This window comes from Motacilla alba, chromosome 1, assembly GCF_015832195.1.
Source record: "Motacilla alba alba isolate MOTALB_02 chromosome 1, Motacilla_alba_V1.0_pri, whole genome shotgun sequence".
In the NCBI taxonomy this organism is placed as follows: Eukaryota; Metazoa; Chordata; class Aves; order Passeriformes; family Motacillidae; genus Motacilla; species Motacilla alba.
This window is the reverse complement of record NC_052016.1, coordinates 39,226,544-39,240,096: the sequence shown is the minus strand read 5'-3', so window position 1 is coordinate 39,240,096 and position 13,553 is coordinate 39,226,544. Positions and strand designations below refer to the sequence as shown.

At 49.5% G+C, this 13,553-nt stretch overlaps 1 protein-coding gene across 1 annotated transcript in view; it reads left to right on the top strand.

Moving 5' to 3' along the window:
- The first annotated feature begins 7,640 nt into the window (after positions 1-7,640).
- GDPD4 (glycerophosphodiester phosphodiesterase domain containing 4) overlaps positions 7,641-13,553 on the top strand; it is a 37,912-nt gene continuing 31,999 nt past the window's right edge. Inside the window, exon 1 of the mRNA XM_038152337.1 lies at positions 7,641-7,777. The gene's annotated coding sequence lies outside the window, so the exon portion shown is untranslated. The remainder of the gene's footprint in view (positions 7,778-13,553) is intronic.

The following is a 13,553-nucleotide window of genomic DNA, read 5'->3' as shown; positions in this document are numbered from 1 at the left end:
CTTTGATTAATTATTTGGTTCTGCTTGACTTGCTGTTTCAACGATCCTTGCAGTGATAGTAGAAATGAACGGGGGTGCTTGAAGGAGGGGTTGTGTTTCTCTGACCTATTTTAAATTATTCAGGTCTTATTTGCTTGAGCAAAGTGACTACACTAAAAGCTGTTGCAGCAAGTGTGACTTTCACCACTTATTTTAACTTGTTTGGACACAGTTAATATTCTGGAAAGCAGACTGGAAGCAGGGAAACGGAATCTTGTGAAACAGAAAAGAAAGGCTTACAAACACAGCAGGGTCTAGACCACAGCTCAAAGAAGAAAAGAAGGAATCTTGGATGCTTGTTTTCTCTGCAGGTGAAGTTTGGTGTCTGAGATTCCTTGTATGGAGGAGGAAATCAGGGGTGGGTTTGAGATGGGTATGTGCACCCACCTTCCCAGCATCACTTTTTCTTTCAGGGTTGATATGATAAGGCTGATGAAAAGAACAGGAGTTCATCATACTGCCTAGGTATCATCTGACTGGATGTTTTACTCTGAAGTCTGAGAAGTCCAGCCCGGTGCTGAGAGGTTTCTGAGGTCAGCACCTGTGGAATGTGGGGGTGAGGAGCAGTAAGAAGCTCTGACAAGCTCCCATGAGTCAGCTGGGTGCTGAGCCAGGTTTTGGAGACGTCACTGAGAGACAAGGGAACACCTTGAATGGGGGACTTTACCAACTAGAAGAAGGAAATCAATGTGACTCCGTAAAATCTCCTCTGCCTAAAGCATATATTGGAGCTGAATACTGCTTTCCTTCCATTGCTTTTCCAGGTCTTTTTCAGAAAAGCCAGAGGACAGATGACATACCCATCAAAAACTGTGTTTGACAAAGATGGGGGCCCCATTGTTTGAGCAAGAGGAATGTTGCAGCTCTACTGGCAGGGATTTGGGGTGATTCTCTTTGCCATAATGTGGTAGCATCCCATGTTGGATGTCCTTGTCCCATTAAAGACAAGAAATCTGACTGGGCCAACACCACCTCCCCTTCAGAGAATCATAGAATGGCTTGGGTTGGAATGACCTAAGAGATCCTTTAGTTCCAACCCCCCTGCCATGGGCAGGGACACCTTCCAGTAGACCCAGGTTAATCAAAGCCCCATCCAGCCTGGCCTAGAACACTTCCAGGGATGGGGCATCCACAGCTTCACTGGACAATCTGTGCCAGTGTCTCACCACCCTCACAGTGAAGAATTTCTTCCTAATACCCAATCTAAAACTTTTTTCTTTTATTTTGAAGCCATTTCCTATTGCCCTATCATTGCATGCCCTTGACCAAAGTCCCTCTCCAACTCTCTTATAGCCCCTTTAGGTACCAGAAGGTGCTCTAACATCTCCACAGAGTCTTCTCTTCTCCAGGCTGAACAACCACTCCTCCTCCAACGTTTCACAAAGCAGGGTACCAGGCAAACTTTGCTCATGGTAATATACATCCCCACAAAGTGCCTCTAAAAATACTACTGGATTGGTGTTCTGGAGACTCTACCCCCTAGCCCATGGAGGGGGCATAGTGTATTCTAACTAGCTACCACTATCCATGATTTTTGGGGAGAACTTTCTGTCATGGAGGCTTCTTCTCTTGAGATGAACTTGGTTGAGCTGCCCAGCAGTGGATGGAGAGTGGGAGATGTTAGAAAATGAATGATGGCAAGGCTTTAAGAAATGGTTGATGTTGATTTCAGTGAAGTATAACTTGTCTGAAGACCCTTCAGAGCCCAAGGCAGCTTTTCTTAAAGGTAAGTTCATAATTAAATTTAAAAGCAAATAATTATTGAAGGCTTATTTAATATCTTAATAGATGGGGAGTCAGATAAATAATTCTGGAGATGGACACAAGGTGAGATGCCTTGTGTTAGATCAGCTGATCTATGGAGGGGGAGCAGGGGAGGAAAGACACCAAAAAGCTTTGGGGAAAACAGCTTCTGAGGGGTCTGAGCCAGACACAGCAAACTGGCAGCTAAATCCTAGCAGGAGCAGTTATTCTCTGTGTAACTGCATGGTATTGGTCTATTTAGGATTGAAATGGGGAATAAGTGATAAGAGAAGGAATACACTGGCAGCAGCAACAGAGAAAAGGTGTTCTTTATCATATGCTGCGGGAACACTGCAGCTCCTTGAGCAGAGGATGCTTTGACTGGGTCCCCTCATTTTCTAGCAGCACCCAGAAGACTTCCAAGTTTAGGTTCTCAAGTTCATCTTCGAGGGGGATCTGTAGCTTGAACACGGTAAGCAGGGAGCTGGCTAGGCTTGCCTGATCCTTTCTCATTCCTGGGGCTGTGATGCCCTCTCCCGGCAGCTGCACCGAAAAGTCCTTTCGTTTCGTGCTCGTTTTCTAGGAACAACGTAAAAAGGAACTTTTTGTGTTTCTTTTGGAGGATGCACGCTGAAGGCAGCCGGGGCACACAGACATGGACAAGGAGATCATCCTGACGTGGAATCTAGTGTTCTGCTATGTCTGTTCTCTTGTGATCACCCCACCTTCAGCTTTGTTACTCTCACATTTCTAAGTTGCAGCAGCCTTGTAAGGTGAAGGTGCTCTCCCAGGCCATGGGTTCTGTGTGAGCCCTCTGCTCCCATCTCATCACGGGTCCCTAATGCTCACTGATACCCTTGTGCTTCCCTCAGGTCTGGTGGGACTTTCTGCTGGGCCAGGCCTGCTCTGACAGACTGGTTAAGCCTGGTAAAGGAGAAGGGGCACTGTGCCACGGAGGCTGGCAGGGTTGAGAGAGCTGCTGGGCAGAGGCTCTTCCCCTGTGGATGCAGTCGGGGTGAAGTGAGCCCTGGCTCATCCCTCATCCCATACCTTGTGCTCTAAAACCACTAACCTGCATAAATTTGGGGCTCACAGCTCTTGTGGCGGTCAAGGTCATGGTCGTGCTGTCCATGTGTGCAGCTGTAAGGGTGTCCAGGGCTCACATGTGCCTGGATCACACCCTGGAGGACAGCAGGCAGGTAAGAATCCTCTCTTTTCTCACCAGTGGAGAGTTGAAATGCTCAAAGGTGGACAGGAGAGTGAGTCTTGACTGGCACAGGGGGGCAGTGAGCTGGGGGGAAGACTGTTCCCTCAGTCCCACTCCTTTTCATTCCCCAGCCTCATGGCTGCATGAACAGCGAGTTCCTAGATGAGATGCATCCACTGCTTTTTTTTCCATTCGTCACATTTTCTAACTACATTAACCTTCAACCCTACTTCTCACTCAAGGCCTTTGTGTTTTGTAGTCACTCTGAAGCCCCCCAGGCTTTGGGAACAGCCCAACCCGGGGACACTGCAAATTGTCCCATCTCTTTTGCACCATGAAGAATCCACCAGGTAGGTCCCAACTCAGGAAGGACCAGCACAAGATCAGTGGTAATGCTGGGACACAGAAAGATGGCAGTGTCCCCAGAGCAGGCACCAGCCAGTTCAGGCATCCCCTTTCACAAGAACAGTGGGTTGGGTGCTCCCGAGTGGGTGCAGGAGCTTTAGGCAATGTCACCACTGGCACTGGTGTGCTGGGGAAGGGAGGTCTCATTGACGGTGGCTCCCACTGGCCAGCCTGTGTCTCCTTGCCCGTGCCATCCACCATGTGAAGGGTAAGAAGCACCCAGTGAGTTCTCTGGACTTACACTGGTGATGACAAGTGTCACAGTTTTAAGAGCCTAGGTGGTAGGAACCACCTTTGCTGGTCCAAAATGGGACAGCAACTCTGAATCCCCACAAAACTCTTTGCCTGCTCAGATCCCTGAAGGGTGTTTTATTACCCTGGGACATCCCCACTGAGGAGCAGCAGGATGTCCCCATCACTCTCAAGGGAGGAACCATCAGGGCAGGGGCTAATGCAGACCCTCAGGTTCACCAAGCAAAGAGGAAGAGGAGGCAGCACAGAACTGTGTGTGCTGCCTGTGTGCTCAAGAAACAAAACTCTGAAGTGCTTCACTCCTGAGATCTGTCATGATCCTCCCTCACCATTTGCCACATCACATTTCTTGGACACAGAAAAATTTGGCTGAGGGATGTTTTATCACACCCTTCTCTTCCTCGCTGGTCCTTGCATGATTTTCCCCTCTGGAAGTCCCTTGGCCTCTCGGGGTACCTCAAGCTGTATCCTCCTTGGTGTGCTGCAGTCCCCTGATTTCTGAACCAAATGATGCTGTTTCTCTCAAGAACAGCCACCAACTATAGAAGAAGAGTGAGGGCTGTCCCTTTCTCCCTTTTGACAAGGCTGCACCAGCTCCAGCAGCAGCCAGCCCTGCTGTGGGAGAGCGGGCAGCAGAGCTGCTGCAGCAACAGCTGTGAGAGCCAGAGTTTGTCCCCACCAGCTGCTTTGAGGACAATGTAAAAGCTCCCTCCATCCACTCAACACAGCCTGTATTTCTGCTGAGGGGCTGGTTCCTCACAGCCAGGCTCTTGGTGCATCTGCCTGGTGTCCCTTCCTGCCCACCCAAGGGATGTGGCTTTCCCAGAAACAGTGCTCAGAGGCGCTTGTTGAGACCCAGGACTTGGGAGGACTTGCCTGGCATTTTGGCATGCATGAGGTGATTTTTTGAGTTTATATTTTGGCTCTTGGTGTACATTTTGTATCGGGTGGGTTGCACACTGCAGCAGAAACTGCCACATCTTGGGCTCAACTGGTTGGACTTTGCACCATTATCCACAGCCACTGCCATCCTTCGGAAGGGACAGCAGCATTTCTTGGGAGCAAGTGCATTTGGAAACCACTCTGATCAACCCAAGCACCCTGAGAAGTGTTAGTGAAGGACATGTCCCAGGATGCAGGAACAGGGCCAGGCCCAGGTTTCCACGGAGGCTTGCCAGCATCCTGCAAAACCTGCTGCTCCCCATTTTCACTGTGCCTCTACTTTACCCTGAGTCTCCCCATACCAACACTTTGGGGGGAACTAGCCTCATCCTCTGGGGCTTGATGGGAAGCTGACTGTAAACATCTTTATTCTTGGACATGCTGTGCGTTGAGGGGCTGGAGGAGTCTCTGCTCTCTTGTGATGGGGCTTGGAGCTGGCCAGGGTCCCTTTCTTCCCTCTCAGCCCATCCTGTGTGCCTCCAGGGACTGACATTTCTGCTTTTTGGTCGGATACTACTTGTTGAAAAAAAGCAGATGCTGCTCTTCCCTGGCTATGGGTCTGAAGCTTGGATCAGTTCAGGTCACCTCCTTCTCCCTCCACCCCCCTCATCTTCCCTGGAACTGCCGTAAACTGTGCCATTTCTATCACAAATCTCGTGGGAATATTGTTAGCTGTATGAGTCCCTGCTCTGAAAGCTGAGCTGTTCCTTGGGCCAATGTGCTGTGTGGGATGGGGGACACAATGGGGACACACACTGGCCCCTCATGCTGCCAAGGCAGTGTGTTGTGAGAGGACTTAGGGTAGGAGGGTGTGAACATTTGTATTTCCCAGCAAAATCCTCCATGATGTGGCTGGCAGCTGGGCAGGGACACACTCCCCACTCCCTGTACGTGCCATTTTTGCCCTGGGTTTATCTTCCCCTGACACAAACAGAGGCAAAACTCACTGGGTTCAAGGCTGACCTGCCCTGCTCTCCCCTTGGAGAGGGTTTGTAGAGCACCAGTTCCTTGCAGATATTTCCTTTGTGGACTCATAATCTCCAAGGCTGGGCTTGCTGGTGGCAGGGCTCCAGTAGACCCTTGCTTGCCTTTATTCCCAGTTTCTGGCAGGTCTAGGACATTGACTGGAACATTGGGTGAAGATTTTGTGCTTGAGATAAGCTGGTGAACTCTGAGCTGAAGATACTGAAGCCAGAGCAGTGTCTGCCCAGCTGATCAGTCGTTTGCCAGGTGTTTGGAGAGCAAACTGATGCTGAATGCTTTGCACATCTATACCCAGAAGAAAGCAAAACCACAGGAATATTTTAGGGCAGAGAATAGAGATATTTAGGATTTTCTTCGCTTGTTAGGAAGTAGGACTATGGTAGTGCTTTTAATAAGCTTTTTCATTTTTCAGGCTCTTACCTCCACTGAAGGAACTTTTTTTTTGGGCTGATGATGTTGCTCAGCCCTGTCCCTTTACCTTCATGTAACCCTTGGGGTTCATCCACACCATGAGGAGGCAGCAGCTGGAAGAACGGCAGCCTGAATAGGGGTGATGGTGAAGGCCCTTCAGAACTTATTTTTGTTGCTGACCTTACTACTGTCTTCAAAGGCAGAGCAAAATTCTCTGGCTCTCTGTGCTTTCCACTACTCCTTAAGCCTTCCAGGACACCCCCATGCCATGCTTCCCCTTGTCTTGGACCTTCGGGACTTCAGTGTGGCCCCATGACAAAGCTGGGCTCAACACGGCCCAAATACATAAGGAGAAAAATCCAGTGGATCAACTCAGGAGATTAAAACTGCAGGGTACCTGGAAAAGCTGCTGCTTCCTAAATCTCCTTAGTGCCACCAGTCTTCTAAATCTCACCCTTTCCTGCCCTGTTTATCAGATTTCCAGGAATTAGACCACAAAGAGACTAATTTTTCTGGAGGTTCCCACACAGCCCTGTGTTAGCTGGAGAACCACCAGCAACAGAACCAGCTGCTTCTACCTTCACGTCTTGTGGTTCCTGCATTTATTTAATTCCAATTCTCCCAGTTCCCGAGGAAGAGTGATGTTATTTTAGGACCAAGTGCTAAGGAAGGATTAGCGAGACTGTTTTAAAGAGGAACTCTTCTATACCTTCTGCTCATCTTTAAGTTTTGGAGTGAACCAGGCAGCAGCTTTTGGAGTGAACCTCTACAGCTCATCTTCTAATGAAAAGTTTCTCTTTATAAAACAAACTGCACAAAAAGTGTAGGACCAGCCTTTCTGCTCATTCCTGCCCTCTCTGTTTCCAAGGGCAGTTTGCTGATTTTGCTTTTGAGGGACCCCCTGATCTGTCTTTACTTCTAACAAGAAAAATCCCAATATGAGACTCTACGGGGATGGACAAACTGCATTAGTGGTGTTTCAGAGAGCCCTCCAGGGCTGGAGGCGATGTTTGTTTAGCTTCTATTGCAGTGAAGAGCTTTATGGAGCAGGAGGAGCTGCATGAGGTTGTGCAGCCTCCTGTCCTGAGAAACTTTAGTATGGGATTTTGCCTCTCTGAAAGCCCAGGGTGCATTGGAGGTTACAAAATCCAACCTGCTTTTGTTGTACGGACCTGTCCCCTCTCCCCCCTCAAAGGAAGTTATAACTCTAATAGGATTTAGATATTAAAGCTCCACACCATGCAAAACCCCAAGTAAAATAAGCAGTTTTGCATCCAGGATTGCTCAGAAATCTGGTGCAGTGGATTCCTGCCTGGGGCTTAGAGTAGTGGAAAATATTTTCACGGAGAAAGTTCAGGAGTTTTAATTCTCAGGGTCAACGATGACACATCTTTCCCAGATCTCCTCTGGGGTATTTCCTCAAACCCCATGCTTTTGACAATTAATTCTGCCGAGGTGGGATGTAAACACCAACCTCTCCTATTCTGGGTGGGCAAGGGATAAATGAATCAATCCCAGGTTTGTCCCCAGGTCCCGGGTGTCTCCCAGAGCCATGCCACGAGCACCTGTCAGCGTCCCATAGCGAGATTTTAATTTCTCTAGCCTTGGGGACTGAATTTATTAAGCCTCTCATGGCCCCTCCTCCCGTGGGAGGGACGGCTCCAGCAGCCTCTCTAATAGCGGGTGTCACACAGCGGTGCCACCATTCGCGTCCCGGAGTGTCACAAGCAGGGGACAGAGCCGCCCAAGTGCAGCGGAAAGCAGAAATAACCCGTCCATGCGCGTCACGGCGCGGTGAGTTACCTCCTCCCTCCCAACTCTCGAAGATGCTCCTGCCTGCCGAACTTCACCCCTGCCTCCTCTCCCCGGCTTGCCTTGAAAGTTAGCACCGAGGCGGCGAGACTTTTTTCACTTTTCCTTTGTTATCTGGGGATGTTTGAGCGCGTTGGTTGGGATGCGACAGCGGGCGATTGAGCCGGCTCCCGCCCGGGCTGAAGAGACAGACGAAGCCCAGGGAGCCGGAGGACAGGGAGAAACGATAACAAAAGGGGAGGCAAGGGGGTGAGTTGTGAGCAGGGGGCTTTCTGGTAGTTTGCTGGGGAGGAGAAGGTGCTCAGCAGTCCGGCTTCGCCCGGGCTCCTTGCTGGATGAGTTGGCTGGGAGCTGTTGAGCGGATAAACGGGAGCCGGGATGAGGCGTGAGCGGCGGGTGGCTCCTGGGGTCGCTGTAGCTGGGGCAGTGGTGGGAGGGAAACGGCGGCCGAGCATTCGCAATCCTTGGGATAAAGGGCTGTTTCCATAGTAAAAGGGAGAAAGGAGCCTCTCTCTTTCTTCCCCTGAGCTTGCCTAGCGTGTGAACGGGGAGGTTGACTCAGGAACAAATAACCCGTGAAAGGGTAACATCTGGGAACAGCTGTAAATAGTCACAACTTGGTTAGAAAGGCTGGAAGCAACACTGCAATCCACCATCTGCCCCGATGCTGCAGTCACCCTGGGAGCTCTGATGGGCAACTGTTTGGAGAGCAGCTCGGTTTGCAGCTGAAACAGGATTTGACCCTGGCTTTAGGCTGCTGTTGTTGTCCGAATGCTTCCACATTATTTGTAGGCGTAACCACAATTAGCAATGAAACAGAGGAATTTTCTTTCCTAAGAAAGAGTGAATTTTAGTTCCGTATCGGGCGCTGAGCAGATGTGAACCTGGGGACTGGCACTGGGACAACTTTAGGTTGCAAAGTGCAAACTTTGTTTAGCTGGAGGTCCAGCCCGTGGTGTACATCACCTTCTCTTCACTTCTACACTTCCTCTGGGAATCCTGACCTCACAATGTAGCATCTCCCCTGATAAGTTCTGAGAGATGACACCAGGTGGAAGGACAAGAGAGAACAGAAATAATTTCCTACAGATTCTTCCCTAAAGATTTTAAGCTGCATTTAACAACAAGAAAAGGCACAATATACCATGAGACCAGCTGGATTTTAATTAAAAATTGTTCTGAATGTGAAGGGAGACAAAGATGTCACTTCCTTTATAACTTTATTATTGAAATGTCTAAAAGTTGTGCAAGATTTTCAGGGCAATTTGAAATCCTTGCAGAGAATACAAACACAAAGCTTGTTCTCACAACCAGTCCTGGGACTTCCTTATGCCATGACATTGGACCAAGGAGGTGAGCAAATGGTGTCTTTATGTATCATTTCTGGTGATGGAAACACAGTTTTTTAAATTTAGTCGTGTCAGCTTTTTTGTGAGAATGCCTGCAGCTCACAATGTACCTCTGTGCAAGTTGTTACCATACAGCTCCGCTTAGCGTGATAAAGTATCAGCTAAAATAAAAGAGAAAGTTGTTGGGTTTTCTTTCTAGAAGTTTGTGGCCCTTTGACAGAATGACCTTCTTTTCTTTGCAAACCCAGAGGCCCTCCTTCAGGCAAACCTTTCTGGTTTTGTGTAGACACTTTGAGAAGCTACCACTCACCAGCTGAGACCCACGTGCTCCAGCGTGGAGCAGATCCTGTCCATCGGCAAAGCCCCAGCTCCGTGGCTTTTCATGGGGGACAGACTTCAGGGAGCTCTGCAGTGGTCCAAACCTGACTCCACGTCTCAGGGTATCTTGTAGGAAGAGGTCTGTGGCTCATCCTGGAGTGACCTGCTGTGTGTCGGCCTGTAGAACTGCCCCAGAGACCTCTGTGGTGTGCAGCAAACAAGAGTCTTGGGCTACGTTTTAGGTGAGCAGAGAGCACAGAAGGTGGGAGAAGATCCTTTGTGTTACAGATCTTACTGAAAGGAAAGAAAGGAGCTGGTGTGGGTAGAGCACCTTGGAGACATGACCTGTGATGCACCCAGGGCCGTGCCTTCACGGCAGGATGAGCCCTGAGGGTGCACAGCCTTGGCTCCACACTGCACCCTCTGCTCCAGCTACAGACACGTGGTGCGAGGGAGCTGAGCAACCAGCCTGCAGGTGCTCCTCTCTTCAGCATCTTGTCCTCATCCTGTTCTTCTTGTGCTGGACACTGCTCTCCCAGCAGCATTCAGGCAGGACTCACAGCTGGCTGCTTTTTGGTGGCTGATGGCTTGGCATTTTATAAAATCCCAGTAAACAGAGGGTATCTTTGGTCATGTCCCCTGTTATTCTCCCCACCAGCAGGACATTGATATTTGCTGCATTTCTTGCTCTCTCCAGGAAGAGGAGGGAAGTAGAAACAGTGATATTTCAGAGGCTTGAACAGTAAGATGTCCCTGCCCATGGCAGAGGATTGGAACCAGCTGATCTTGAAGGTCCCTTTCAACCCAAGCCATTCTGTGATACATTGGTTTTATGAACATGCCTGTGTCCTGGTCTCATATTGATCCTTTTCTCCTGTCATTGTTTGCCTTGCCAGTCTTCTGATGTCTCCAGGGAAGATGTTGTGTTAAGCATGATGCAAACCTGCTGTCAGGGTCAAGATGGACTCTCCATGCTCACGGCCCAAGTCCTTTCTGGTGGCTGAGCAGCTGTGGCCTATGTGAGTGCACATGATGCTGCAGCAAGAGAGATGAGAAAGCCTGTCCCAGGACTCATCCTTGCTGGTCTGGTGCCAAGGGAAGCTCTTGGGGCCATGACAGTGTGCCAGCTCTTTTCTTTCATCAACACTTGCAAGGAAAGGTGGCAGGGTGAGAGGTTAGCTGTGGTGGTGGTGTGCTATAATAGCAGCAGGGAGCACGAGAATAGCAGCAGGCAGGAAAAGAGGGCAGGGCTGGGGGAATGAGTACATGTGTGAATGAGGCTGTGCTGCTGCCTGGGGGGGCTGTTTTGATGTCAGCTCCAGTTTTGGGTGCAAGAGGAAAGAAGCACATATCTGCAAGCAGGGCAGGTCCAGGAGCAGCTCAAAGCATTGCTGTGGGCCTGCTGGAGTCTCAGGCTGGAGTCTCACTGCTTGTGCAGAAGTGCTTTAGAGTCAGTCCCTGCCTTACTCTCCAGCTTTTCCTCTGTTCTCCAATGCAACTGTGAGCAATTCCTTGTTTCTCCAGCTTCCATCTGCTCCAGTTAGGCTGGAAGGCCCTGGAAGGTTTTCAGCCCCCGAGACATTTTTACAGCACTGAGCCTCTGTGACAATTACGGGTCCAGTCCTCTCTGCTCCGGCAGCCCCGGCTGCCGCCACCGACTCAGTCTGGTCCTTTCGGCAGCTGCTCTTAATCACTGACCTTACTTTGGAAGGTCTCCAGAGTTGGAGAAATAAAAGACACTTTAGAAAATGGGGAGGGGGGAATTGGCGAAAGCAGTTGCTTTTTAAAAGACTACTTACTTCTTAAGATGTACTTGCTACTGATTAACCTTTGCACTGTGATTGCTTTAATTGATTCATGCCTCAAAGCCGTCAGAAAGGTTCTGTGGGGTCATGGTGCCTCTGTCCTAAGTGCTCTCTTTCCCTGCAAAGCTTTTAAGAAGTTTTTCATTGAGCACAACCCAATCCTTGCAAGAAATGCAGGTGAATGACGCCAACCCTTTTATCTTCTCCATCCCTCAGATTTTCCAGCCTTCATCTTAGTGCTTTGCTGCTGTGACCTCTTCTGCTGCCAGCTGGCAACCTGTTACCAACAGGCTGGGCCTGTTCTACATCCCTTTGCAATTCATGGTGAATGCTGTTTGGGGAGATGGGGGAGTGAGTTTTTGGCCCTTCTGTGAGAATGAGGCACTGTAGGGTTAAGTACTACTGCCCTCAATCAACCTGTTGGTGCCTTACATGTGGTCCTACCCATGGGCCCTCCTCTGATCCCTGTGACTGCTTCATGTCACCCCACATACAGAATTTCTGTGGCTATCCTTTGTATGGCAACAGGATGACACCCCCCTGGCAGTTGTGGCCTTGTCCTTTCCACGCCAGGATGCAGAAGTTCCTTGAAGGTGAACTGGCAGGGCTTGCTGGGTTTAAGCAATGAATTCCCTCTCATTTTGGGCTGGGCTCATGCTCTGGCACTCTGGATGTGTGTGAGGCCATTCATCTGGCCTATTTAGGCATCTGCCCTTGCATGAGCTGAGTTGTGCCCATTTCTTTTTGCTGGCTGTTCTGGGCAATCAGGGTGACCACTCAAACACAGAGGAGATGGAGCACAAGTCTGATGAGGAGCAGCTGAGGGAGCTGGGAATGTTCAGCCTCAAGAAAAGGAGACTGGGGTGGCACCTTAATACTCTCTACAACCACCTGAAAGGAGGCTGTGGCCAGGTGGGCGTCTGTCTCTTCTCCTAGGTAACAAGATGAGAGAAAATGGCCTCAAGTTGCACCATGAGAGGTTTAGATTAGATGTAAGGAAAAATTTCTTCACTGAAAGGATGCTCAAGCATTGGGACAGATTGGCCAGGAAAGTGGTGGAGTCACCTGGAAAAAATGTGTATATGTAGCATTTGGGGACTTGATTTAGTTGGTAGGCTTGACAGTGTTGGGTTAATTGTTGGACTTGATGTTAGAGGGCTTTTCAATCCTAATGATTTATGATTCTAACCAGTCCTCCAGGAAGACCAAGGGAAGAATGAAAACACCTGCCCCAAGTTCTCAGCTAAAGAAATCATCCTCCAGGATGCTGGAATGTGAGTGCTGCTGAGTGCTGATCCAGCAGATCTGACTGTTCTGCGTGTCTTGCCCCTGAGGAGTTCCATCAAGGCTCTGCCCATGGGTTGTCTCTGCTAATCTTCTTGTTTTGCCAAGCAAACTCCTTGTCTCACCCCAGCAGATGGATGAAAATCAAATGAACCATACAATCCTCACCCGCTGATCTTGTGGCACTGTTGGCACAATCCTGAACTGGGAAAGTGAGGCTCTGGGTGATGGCTCTGCTGCATCCATAGTCAGAGGTTAAGTCAGGAGATTTGTGTGTCAGAATATTGTGTTGCTCTGAAATGAGTTCAGAATTTTCTGAGTTGGCTTATGCAGAATTGTGGTATTGTTTAATTAGCTGAAAATAATTTTTCTGAGAAGGAGCAGCACCACATTCTTATGGTGAAAGCTGGCTAGCCCTCATGCATTTGGATACTGTCAATGGCTAAATGGATAAACTTCTGTCTGGTGGCATGGAAAGCATCCTTTCCTCCCCTCCTTGCCGGGTTTTTTGCTCCAAGGCTTGAACTTCAACACCCACACTCTGGGGGAGGGCCAGTGCTGGGGTCTTCAGCACAGTGGCTGTCCAGGGCCCCTGTCCTTTGTCCAGGCTGAATAGCGCTCTGCAGAGCTGCTGAGCAGAGGTTTGCAATCTGGAAACCTCTTTTCTTCTCCCCTCTTGACTCAGGGATGAAGTCTTCCCCTGGAGATGATGCTTGGGGTGATGCACAGCCCTCGGTGGGGCTGTGGGGCTGGAGAGGGTCCTCCACACTGTGTCCCAATCTCCTTGTCTCCCCTTAACAGCAGGGCACAAAGAGCTGCTTAGGCATTCCCAGCAGCAGAGAGGGACCCAAGCCAGGGCATGCTGAAATGCACAAAGTAGGATTTATATCTTCAAAGAAATATTTCCCTCCTTTCTGAGCTTTTTAAATTTTTTTTTTCCAAGGGATTTATTCCTCCTCCTCCCGCCCAGGCAGGCTTTGAGGCATGGATGCACTTTTTGCC